Here is a 13023-nt window from a genome sequence, read left to right on the forward strand (position 1 = left end):
CACCACCTCCTTTTGCTCATTACCATCCGGTAACAACTTGCCCACCCCATTTCCTTCTCCAAACTTAGAATTTTGCAGAGGCAAAAGGCTGAAATCAGATCAGGGGAAAAATGATTGGCTTGTAAAACTCTTAAATGTCAGGGCAGTACTGAATGAATGGGTAGCGGATCCTGTTCACCACCACCGCCCTAAAATAGGTTCCCCGAGCCGCTGGCCTGGAGCAGGCATCATATTTAGCTTTGGGGCTCCTCTAGCCCAATCAGACCCTGAGAAGTGGTTACTCCAAAGAGCCACTGGGACAGCTACCAGGCCGAGAACCACTCACCTGCCTTGCCCAGTTTTTGCTCTAGGAGAGCTAGTAGGGGTGCTCCCCGCCTATTCCTACCCGGACAAGTCACCGGCGCCCTCACACACCGCTCCCCGGCCCTGCCCCGCGAGGGTGGAGGGACCCTGGCCCTGGGTCAAGCCTGTGGCAACGCGGCCGGCCGCGCTCCAAACCGTAATAGCCGCGGGCTGCCGGAGGCTGGCACTGGAGCCGCGGACGGCGAAGGGAAAGGAGCTCGCGGCGCGCAGTCCTCGTCCCTCCCCGGCGGCTGCCGGGTGCGCCTGCGGGTCCCCCAGGGCCGCTGCCTCGGCAGCCACAGCGACGCCGGACTGCGGGAGCCGCGCCGGGCGGCCCGAGGGCGGAGCGGAGATGAGCGGCTACGCGGACCGCCAGCGCCCGGTGGACGGTAACGACCCGCTTTGGCGCGGCTGTTCTCAGTTCTGAATCCCCCTCGTTTGGGTTTTAATCTCAGTGCTTGTTGACTTGGGGGGACCGGGAGGCCGGTTATTTCCTCTTAAGGCGGCAGGAATGGGTAGAAAGTCCCCGTCTTCGTGGATGTTCGCACTCTTTTCTGCACCTTTTGGGGTTAGTTTTTAGAATTCAAGGAGTTAACTTTTATAAAGCACAGAGAACCGTGCCTGACACATCACCCGGGTTTGTTCGGTAAAACGCGTATTGAAGTTGCGTTGCTGGGCGCGCTGCTGCGGGTTTCCCCAGGCGGTGCGGTGCCGGCCCTGAAACCAGGAGGATTTTTCCTTCTACTTCGGGGCAAGGACTACATCACTCCAGTCCTCCCCACTCCAGCCCGCTACGTTATAAACAGGCGTTGAAAGAGGCTTCCTGTGAGGGATGCCCTAATGTTCTTTGAACTGGAGCCTGAGTTGGGGAATTGGGAGCTTAGTTGTTTAAAGAAGATGTTGTGCAGCAGAATTCTCCAGACTGACTACAACTCGGTGTCATTTAGTTACATGTCTATAAAATAATGGTTATCAACCTTTGCCAGGGAAGGATCTCGGATTGCTTTCAACCTATGATAAAATACTTTGAACCCTATTCCCATGACAATTCACCTACATATACACGTTTGGATTTTTGTTGACGATTTGATGCTAGATGTCTTAACTCCGTGTATCCGCAGGTTAAGAATCTCTTCTCTGAATCGTCATCACTATTGCTATTCAGCCATTCTCACCACCTAGTTAGTTGTTGACCTTTTAGGAGGTGCATTCCTCCAGGAATAACTCCTCTTTGTATCAATAACCTTTTTGAATTGTGCTGAACACAGCCTAATGAAGCCTTGTTAAAGCTGAAACTCTCTGGGGCTTCTGCTCAATAGGTAGGTCAGGTAACTCAGCTAGGTTCCCTGTGGATCAGTCATTTTCAGGGCTGGGAATTTTGCACAGTAGTTGGCAAGGCAAAAACCATTGTGCTGAAAGATTCATTCATTTCTTTTATTGTCCCAAAGAGAGTTTCCAGCATAATTGCCCCAGATGCTCTTTAAAAAAAATAATTTTTAAAAGTTGAAATATTATTTTCTTTATGTGGCATAAAAACTGGCACTTTGAAGTAAAGAGTAGAATAGTGGTTACCAGAGCTGGGGAGAGTGGGGAGGCAGGGGAATGTGGAGAGGTTGGTCAATGGATACAAAGGTACATTTATGTGCGTGGGAAAATTTATGGTGTTGTATTGCACAGTAGGGTGACTAGAGTTAACAATAATAAATTTACAAATAGCTAGAAGAGGGGATTTAAATGTTCTCATCACAAAGAAATGACAAGTGTTGAAAGTGGTGGATATGCTAATTACCCTGATTTGATCGTTACACAATGTATACATGTATCAAAACATGTATCCCATAATATGTATAATTTTTATGTCAATAAAAACAAAATAAAATGTATAAAAGGAAGAAAAAACTGGCACTTTAAACTGCTGGAGCTTTTTGTTAGACTCTTGTGTTTCTACGGTCAGCACATACTGTAATTTAAGATATCTGGCTATTCGAGAACTGTTCAAGAAGTATAAATTAGATTGTTGATTTTAAAAAGAATCCTTCTAATAATATGACAGCCTTCTTTATGTGAAGCAAGGATGGGCAAGATAATTGTATCTGACCTCCTTACCCTGCTGTTTTGTTTGTTTTTAACTTTTTAAACTTGGTTCCTAAAGCCACACACTTTTTAGAACTCTGATAGAAATGTTAAAAAAAAAAAAAGAAGTATCTACTCTTCCAAAATTAATCATGTGTCCTTGTAACCAGGCATGTCTGTAGCTTGTGGTAACTTAATAGCTGCAGTATATGATATCTCAATAGTGAATTTCAAAGTTTAGCCTTAAATCTGAACTCCTGGGAACACCAGAAGGCTTAGCTTGCTGTTTATCCTTGAGCAGGTGATAAGGCAGTAACATACTTAATTGTGCCAAATTCTTGCTATGACAACTTAAGAGTACAGGATATATACCTGTCAGGCTTAGTAAATTTCCAGGTATGTATGATGAGGTCATGTACGGTGACACTGGATGAGTATGTTAAATGATAAGCTTGTTTCAAACCCTCTTAGTTAAATGTCTCTTACAGACCTATACATTATGGAGGAACATCATAGGGAATCCTATTGCAGAAAAAGAATTCTTATTCTACTCTTTATGCTTTGATACAGTTTATGAGCTTGCCATGGTACATCCAAGAGAAGTTTAGGCAATTGATTGCATCAGATTTAAATTTTCATTATATTAAAAATAAACGATCCTTTGAACTCAAATAATATTTTTCCCTATTGTTTGAAATAATAACACAACCTTCTGCTTGAATAACTTTGATTTTTGTTGACAACACGTAAAAAATAAAAGTAGGATTCCAGTTTTCATGGGGAGGTGGGACAGAAATATTTTATGTTGAAAAGCTTATTTTTATATACTGTTATAAGACTGGTATGTTGTTACTGAAATTATGACATTCAGGAACAAAATTTCTGTGGTTTTGGTTTTTTTTTTTTTTTTTTTTGGCCCTTTGGCCTTTTGATGCTTTCTTTTTCTCCATGACTTTTTCACTTTTTGTTTACTGCACATTATCATTTAAATGAAACCCACCATAAGCAAATTTCATGATATAATCCCTGCTATTGCTATGCTGAGCTACAAATACCATCTTATTTAACCCCCATTGACAAGTCAATGGGAGGGGATACTATTATGGTCTGGATTTTTGTTTGTTCTTTTTTTTTTTTTTTTTAAGAAAACTGAAACTTGGAGAGGGTAGGAGAGCATAAATGTCAGCTCTGGGCATTCAACTCAGGCCTCCAACTCCAGAGTCCACACCCCTAACACCCTATCCCTGGCCCTGGCCCATGCTGCCACCTGTTAGGGCACAATGTTGAATACTGGCAGGTGACCTGGACCAGCATCCTTTGCCTGCCTCTGCAGGGACCACAGGAACAATGCTGGAGAAGATCCTGGGGTGTGCCTTTAAGCTCACTGAAATGACAACAGCATCCTTTCCCCATTCTTCTGGGTGGGAAGAATGGGGGAAAGGCTGTCAGTATTCGAAAGTCCCCACTAATGGCAGGGCTGGACATGGCAGTCCTGTGGGGGCAGCACACTTCCCTTCTCATCAGGGCAGGGATGTGTGCTTTGCCTCCAAGGTAGAACCCTCTGGTTGCTAAGAATCAAAGCAGTTTGGGTCTCAGGGAAAAGGGCAGAGTCCCATGGGACATACTGTCTAACAGCCTTTCTCTCAGGGCAGGTTTATGGATCTTACTCCTCTCAGACTGTGACAGATGGGTCTATTTTACAAGGCAGTACCCGGGGAGCAGGCAGACTCACCACGGGCCAAACCTGTTCTCTTGCAAGTAACTGCAGGAATGGAGGAAGGAGAAAGAATGCAAAGTAAATACACTGGCCTATAGCCCGGTTATTTGGATATGTGATTTAACTTCTATGAACCTCAGTTTCTTAATCTGTAAGATAGGGATAAAAATATTCACTGTTTGAAATTATTGTCAAGTTTAGGAATAATATGCAGAGTGCATGGAAGGTAACAGGCTCTACATAAATAGACTTATGATGTTCAGAAAATTCTATGTAGAGGTTAATGAGGTAATTAAAAAGTGTTTGTGCCATGCGATTTTACAGAAAGATAGCCCTGGGTGACATTCGCTCAGCTCCACAAGGCTACTGAGTACAATGTAATGCTCACCTATTGGTGCAAAATGCCCATCAGCTGCAGATCACGCACACTCTATATGTTTGGGCTACTGCTGCGTCTTTGTAATTTGAACTTTCAGTTTTAGGAAAAGTTGAGGAGAATTTAATTTACCTATTAAGAGAGAAGAATGAATTAAAGGTCCAGGTGATTTGTGGGAAAGTGATTTGCAAAAGCAATTTAGTCAATGGTATAATGGAGTTACTGACACAATGGCTTTGAGATTTTTATCTCTGCTCACTGGTTTTTCTAGTGCAGGTAATTTGGTAAAAACAGTATTTCCTATATTCATAACACTTTTCAAAATGTTTGTAATTATTTATATCTCTGCTTCTTGCCTGAAGTCTATCAGGGCATGGACCACATCTTTCTATTTACTACATCCCCACCACCTAGCAAAGTGCCTGGCACAGAGTGGGTACATATATTCAACACGTTGTTCAATAAACTCATGCATGCATGGATAAGAGAGTGATGGGGGCATTTAGGTGACAATGAATAATTCCTGAAATACTTTAGTCCTTTTCATTGTTTGTATTTAAATCTTAATTCTCTCATTCCTCTTCAGAGCTGTTTGTAACAATGAAAATTTGTAACTATTTATACATCAAACAAAAGAACATTATTTTAGGTTACCTAAATATCTAACAGCTGGATGGCTTAAATAAATTATGGCAGAGTATAAAATTCTATAGAATGCATTTCATTTTGGGAAAATGACTATATATTGAAAGAGAGTCTAGGTGGATAGATAGCAAAGGATTAATAGGGGTTGTCTCTGGGTAGGTGGATTGTAGATATTGCCTAAATTCTTTTGCTTGTCTATATTTTCTGATTCTTATGTAATGAATTTATTTTGCTTTTATAGGGAAGAAACTCAATACCAGAAATATATACTGTGTATTATAGATCACGTATATTGTATCACCTGTCATTAGGTATTTAGGTTGTCTTCTCAGCTAATTTTCTAAATTGCCCTCCTAACTTTTTTTGAATATTTAAGTCGTTTTCAACTTCCCAATGTTACAAAATAGCATAATTGATTTAAAAGAGATGAATAATTGAAAAACAAACTCAAAGTAGAACAAAAAAGCTAACTCAAAGCCAGTAACTAAGGATATTAAGTTTTAAACATGTTGCCATGTTAAATACATTGCTCTGCTGTAAAACATAGTTAAGCTAACTTTTGGTCTCTCCTCTGCCCTTGGCTTTCCCTCCTTCCTAATGTAAAAATTTTATGACAGTTCATGAATACCTCATTTGCTAGTGATCCCTAACTGTTCTGCACCTGTGCTTGAGGTGTTTCCAAGGTGGCCCCTGTTGAGTGTGTCTTTTTGTCTGCAAAGCTGGCTCCAGGAACCAGAACCTTTGTAAAGTCAGGTGGCTGCCGCTTGTCTTTTCATTTAAAATTCAACATTCTTTAGGAGTAGAAATGAGAATGAGTAACCTTTAATATTACGTATTTATATATTTTTGTGGAAATTATACTGTTGCTTCTACACAGTCCCTGGGAGCATCATGATATTTGTTTTCTTTCTCACATATTGTTGCTTCTTCAGTTTTCTGATGGAGAAGTGGAACACAGGATGCCTTTTCTCAGGATCCACAGCAGCAGCATTTTTCTCTGCCATGTGGGAGAGAAACTCCTTTTCAGTCTTAAAGGAAAAGCCCTACCTCATTTTTGGTATTTCCCCTCACAGGTATTCTTATCAACTCACTGAGTGCCCGTGAGACCCTGTCTCCTTCTTGTCATCCAGCCCCAGCATACTCCTCCAGAAGTCCTAATCTTGATTTGGGGATAATACCCTCTTCCATCCCACTGTTGGTAGGATGGGTGTGGAAAGGGAAAAATACCTGAAGGAAATACTATCTCAAAAATGGGGGCTGGGCGTAGTAGTGGCTCACACCTATAATCGTAGCACTCTAGGAGGCTGAGGCAGGAGGATAGCTTGAGATCAGGAGTTCGAGACCAGCCTGAGCAAGAGTGAGACCCCGTCTCTACTAAAAATAGAAAAAATCACGCGGGCACAGTGATGCACGCCTGTAGTCCCAGCTACTCGGCAGGTTGAGGCAGGAAGATCGCTTGAACCCAGGAGTTTGAGGTTGCAGTGAGCTATGATGACACCACTGCACTCTAGCCTGGGTGACAGAGCAAGACTGTGTCCAAAAAAATAAATAAATAAAAGGAACCCTCCCCATCCAATCTGCTCCTGACTCTCCTGGATTCTGGCACAACCCTCCCCTCTCTCTCTCCCATTTCCCTTTCACTGTGAGTTTCTGAGGATTCCTGAGAAACTCTGGGACTCCTGGATGGTGGCTTCTGTTTTTGCTTCATTAAACTTCTTTTTGGATTGTGAGGATGCACAGGCAGAATACCTAAATATCATTTTGTACACTTACAACCACCACCCAGAGGAAGAAATATAATTTTGCCATTGTCCTAGAAGCTCCTTTTATGTGCCCCATTTCAATCATAGCCTTTCTCTTCTTGTAAGTAACAATTACCCTGATTTTGATCATACAGCCTGCCCTTGAATCCACAGGCTCCACATCTGCAGATTCACCAGCTGTGCATACAAAAATATTAATGTATAAATAAAAAATAAAACAGCAATAAAAACAATACAAATAAAAACAATAAAGCATAACACATATTTACATAGCATTTACATTGTATAGGTATTATAAATAATCTAGAGATGATTTAAAGTTTATAGGATGATGTGCCTAGGTTGTATGCAAATACTATGCCATTTTATATAAGGGATTTGAACATCTTCAGATTTTGATATCCATGGGGCACCAGGAGCCAATCCCACATGAACACCAAGGGATAGCCGTTATTTCTTGCATTTTTTATAGTTTTCCCATCCATGTACGCATTTCTGGACATAACAATTTAGTTGTCTCTATTAAAACGATTTGTTCTATAAATTTGAGTTCAGTCAAAAGGCTGCCCTCGAGGATCCAGAAGGTCAAAGGTAGCCCCAAGGCAGCAGGTTACCCACGCCTGGGTGATGCACCATGTTGGAGTCCAAGCTCTACCAGCTAGTGTTACTAAACTATATCCTTGGGCATACTGCCCAAATTCTGTGGTCCAGCTTCCTTATCTGTAACTAATCACAGAACCTGCCTTGCAGAGTAGCGGTGAGGATTAAATGAGATACCTGTGAACACTTAGCACTGGCTGATTCATTGTAAGTGGTCTGTCTATATTAACTGCTGTTATGATTATTAAGTGGAGAGGAGTGACAGATTGCATTTGTGACCGAAGCTCAAACGTACCATATCAACTCTATTGTCCTTCTTTTTGTACACTGTCTGCCTTATGCTGCCTGCCCAGAGCTCTAGGCTATGACCTTGCATGCAGCAATATTGAGGATCCAGAGGCTCCATTCAGGGTGGATGCCCCAAAGGCATCAGACTCATCTAGTCTTTTCCATATAACATAGCTGTGATGAGCACAAGTGTTGCAACATAAATTATTGACATGAAGGCAACCCCCATGGTGAGAAGTTTACATTCTACTTTTACAGGCTCCAACAGCTTTTTTTTTAGGTCATTAGGGCCTGCTCCTTCAATGAAGCCCATTTCTCAGACATCACTGTTCTACCCCATGCCCCATCCCCTGCCCTTGCTCTATTCCCTTCTCACCAGCCCATGTTTGCTCTTATTGTGCCCACGTTTTGCTCTTTATAATGCAAAACTGCAAAGTTACTCTTGGGGGAGAGTCTTCCTTACTTCTGCAGAACCTCTGAATGCTGTGATCAGTCGTGAGAAATCACACCTTATTTTTCAGCGTACAGAAATGTCTCCCTATTGCTACTTCCTATGGATATATCTAGTCCTCTTGACTAAGTTACATTCCCTGATCTAATCCTTAAATTCCGGCAACAAGCATGCAATCATTTTCTCTATCGAGCTTCTTATTATTAGGCAATCAAGCATTTTATTGAGCTTCTCGTATTCAGTTCCTCACTTCTTGCATTAATTTCATTTAGCATTATAATGAGTTGGTTAAAATTAATGTTCTCATTTACTAATTAGCTCAAATGTCAGTAATTTAGGCGTATTATGGGTGGTTTTGCAAACCTTTATATTTTAACCCTTTTCTTGATCTATATTCAGAATTTTTCACATTTTCTTCTATTTTGTTTTTGATATATTTATTAGTGTTCAGGCAATTATTTCGTCTATATCCCCTTAATGATAGTAAAATTTTGTAGTGCATTATATGTTTAGAAATAGGTATTGGTTTAAAAAATGTAAATGCCAAGTTATTTAAATTATAGTAGATTGCAAAATAGTGTGTATAGTAAAAGTCCATTTTGTTGCATAATAATCCATATGCAACTGGAACTGAAAAATTATACACCTAGGGATTAAAAGTAGTTATGAATGATTGGGTGGGATAATGGAATTTTTCTTAGGTTCATCCACTTGTCTGTATTTTCTCTAGTGAGTCTCCATTACTTCTGTTAAAAAGGAAAAAAAAAACATTTGGTAGGGAAGAGGCTTGAGGGTGTGGTATTTGTTTTGCTTAAATGTTTTTCTCATTCACTTTAGGCCAGACTTTTTTAGCTTTGCTCATCTGTTTTGGTTTCCATCTTTGTACACAGACATGAATGTCTTTCCTATTGCTCAAAAAATCCTTACATTGGAATCTAAATTGTCTTTTAATTAATCTCCTATGCTGAAGACTTAGGTTGTTTTTAACATTTTTTAAATCTCAAACAAGACAGAGGAAAAAGTAATTGGCTACAAATTAACTAAAAATATAGAAGCAAAAAAGAAATATGGAGGGACACTGCAATTCTAGAAAAAGATTAATACTGTTTTAAGAGGTAATATAGAGTTGAACATTTGCCCAGGAATGCATTAGAATTACCAATCCTTGGAAATACAAAAAATATTCATTTTTTGACAAACAGCCATTTTAACCAATTTGTACTTGGTCAAATTGATGTCGGACAAACAGTGGGCTGCTGTCAGGGCAGTAGTAGAGAAGCACAAGGTTTGAGACTTGCTCTCGTGTAGACTGAGGCTCAGTTTCTGACTCTGATAGCAGTGAGGCTCCTTTCTGAGCATCAGTTTACTTCCCAGTAGAGTGGAGGTGTTAAGAGACAACACTACTTACCTTCCAGGGTTTTGTGAGGGTTGATGGAGAACATATGTAAAGTACCTGGCACATTAAAGATAAATAAGTATTTTCTACCTTCCTCCCTCAATAAATATTTATCACATTGAATTGTATATATAAATATACATGGAACTCCATGGGGAATATGTTTTTAAATAAGATTAAGTTTAATATATCCTCCAAACCAAATAACAAATGCACTGTATAATGAGGAAGGGAGACCTTTGACTTCTATCACTCTTAGTAGAGTAATTGAAAAAGGATGATGATTTTTAAGATTCTTATTGCTCAGAACTGAAATGGCACAGATGGAGGATATAATAGAAAAATGTGGTATGGAAGATTGAATTTTTTTTTTTGGTATTGATTAAATTATGATGTTGAGGTAGACATCTCCCTGAACTTGTACTCAGAGTCTGTCTCTGGTTGGTGGATTTAGGGAACTGAATGAAGTTGGTCCTGCTTCTGTTGCTACCACTACTTAAAGGACTATTTCTTCAACAGGTGCTGCAGACTTGCAAGGGAAATGAATCATAGAGACCTCTGATGTGGGTTTTTGCATGACACTCATTTTATGGACAATACATCACAAGTTTTCATGCAATGGCATTATCTCAGGGCAAGCATTCACCTGCCCCTGCTGGTTTCATCCTAGATCCGCAGATGTGGTTTAAATATTCTACTTAAGATTGTCTGGTCTGTGACTACTGTGGCTGTGGCCTTTCAAAATGGGTTACAGCAAGTGTTGTCCTCAGATCCAAAAGGACAATATGGAATGCATCTTTACTGTTTCCTTCTTATCTTCTTATTCCTATTGGTGGTGGAATGGCAGAATTTTGGGGACTCAGATATGGAAGCATTGGGAGTTGGGTGAGTGTCTTAATGTTCTTATGATGCTGTAAGGGAATACCTGAGGCTGGGTAATTTATAAAGAAAAGGGTTTCATTGGCTCATTGTTCTGTAGCGTGTATAAGAAGCATGGCACCAGGATCTGCTCAACTTCTAGAGAAGGTCTCATTCTGCTTCCACTCATGATGGAAGGTGGAGGGGAGCCAGTGAGCAGAGATCACATGGTGAGAGCAGAAGTGAGAGAGAAAGAGGAGGAGGTGCCAGGCTCTTTTCAACTATCAGTGATAGCAGAAACTAAGAGCAGGAACTCACTCACTCCCATGAGAATGGCACCAAATCGTTCTTGAGGCATATGCTCCCATGACCCCAGCACCCCCTACCAAGCACCACCTCCAACACTGGGAATCATATTTCAGCACGAGATTTGGTGGGGTCAAACAAACCATATCCAAACCACAGCAGTGAGCAAATAGGATATTTAGAGTTGAAGGACCTAGACCAGTGGGATACCAGCTGTGTATTCCAAAACTGTCTCACTTTTAATCTCTTTAAAAGCCAAACACTTAAGAATTTTATTTAAAAAATCTTTAGAGATTCACAATAGCATCAGAAAGAATAAATAATCAGGAATAAACCTAACCTAGGAGACTAAAGACTTGCATGCTGAAAACTACAAAATATTTCTAAAAGAAATTAAAGACACAAATAAATGGAAAGACATCCTGTGTTCATAAATTGAAGGACAATATTGTTAAGATGTCCATACTATGCAAAGCAACCTACAGATTTATTAAAATCTTTACCAAAATCCCAATGGCTTTTTTTCTCAGAAATATAAAAAATTATCCTACAATTCAAATAGCATCTCGAGGGACCCTGAATAGCCAAAACAATTTTGAAACAGAACAAAGTTGGAGGACTCACATTTCCTGATTTCGAAACATATTACTAAACTACAGCAATCAAGGCAGTGTGGTACTTGCATAACCACAGACATACAGATGAATGGAATAGAATAGACAATCCAGAAATAAACCCTCACATATATAGCCAAATGATCTTTGGTAAGGGTGACAAAATCACTCAATGGGGAAAGGACAGTTGCTTCAACAAATGGTGTTGGAAAAACTGGTTATGCACATGAAAATGAGTAAAGTTGGACATTCATCTTATACCATATTCATAAATGAGCTCAAAATGGATTGAAGACCTGGAAATAAGACCTCAAGTTATAAAATTTCTAGAAGAAAACACAAAGGGAAATCTTTATGACATTGGATTTGGCAATGATTTCTTGAATATGACACCAAAGCATAGGCAACAAAAGCAAAAATAGACAAATGAGAGCACATCAAACATAAAACCTCTTGTGCACCAAAAGACACAATCAACAGAGTGAAAAGGCAACCTATGGGATGGGAGAAAATATTTGCAAATCATGTATCTGATAATATTCGGAATATGTAAAGGACTCCTACAACTCAAAAACAAAAAATTATATAACCAAATTTAAAAATGGGCAAAGGACTTGAAAAGACATTTCTCCACAGATGATGACAACAAGTATATGCAAAGATTCTCAACATCACTAACCACAGGGAAATGCAAGTCAAAACCACAATGAGGTAACACCTCGCATCCATTAAGGTGGCTACTATATAAAAAAAAAAACACACACAAAAAAACACTAGAAAATAACAAGTGTTGATGAGGATGTGGGCAAATGGAAACCCTCACTGGACTATTATAAAATGGTGTAACTGCTATGGACAACATTAATAAAAATGAAAAATCAAAAAATTAAAACAGAACTACCAAATGATTCAGCAATTCTACTTCTGGGTATTTACCCCAAAGAATTGAAAACAGAGTGTCAAAGAGATATTTGTACACCCATATTCATAGCAGCACTATTCACAATAGCCAAGAAGTGGAAGCAACCCAAATATCCCTTAAAGGACGAATGGATAAATAAATGTAGTATATATATACAATGGAATATTATTCAGTCTTTTAAAAAGAAGGAAATTCTGTTACATGCTACAATGGATAAACCTTGATGACATGCTAAGTGGAATAAGCCAGACACAGACTTACATGAAACACCTAGAGTAGTCAAATTCACAGAGACAGAAAGGAGAAGGGTGGCTGCTGCCTGCTGGGGGAAAAGTGGAATGAAAGACTGTTGTTTAATGATATAGAGTTTCAGTCTTGCAGGATGAAAATATTCTGGAGATCTACTCTACAACAATTTAAAACATTGTTACATATATGCAAATAAACAATGTGAATATACTTAACACTTCTGAGCTGTATACTTAAAAATAGTTAAGATGGTAAATTTTATGTTATGCATGTTTTACCACAACAAAAAAGAACATCCAATTTAAAAACCAACCAAACAGACAAATAAACAAAGAAGCTTTTAAGGATAGAAAAGTTTGTAAAATAATTTAGAAACTTGCTTGCCTCTCTATCTTAGTCTGTTTTGTGCTGCTATAACAGAAC

The sequence above is a fragment of the Lemur catta genome, chromosome 1 (assembly GCF_020740605.2).
Source record: "Lemur catta isolate mLemCat1 chromosome 1, mLemCat1.pri, whole genome shotgun sequence".
Lineage (NCBI taxonomy): Eukaryota > Metazoa > Chordata > Mammalia > Primates > Lemuridae > Lemur > Lemur catta.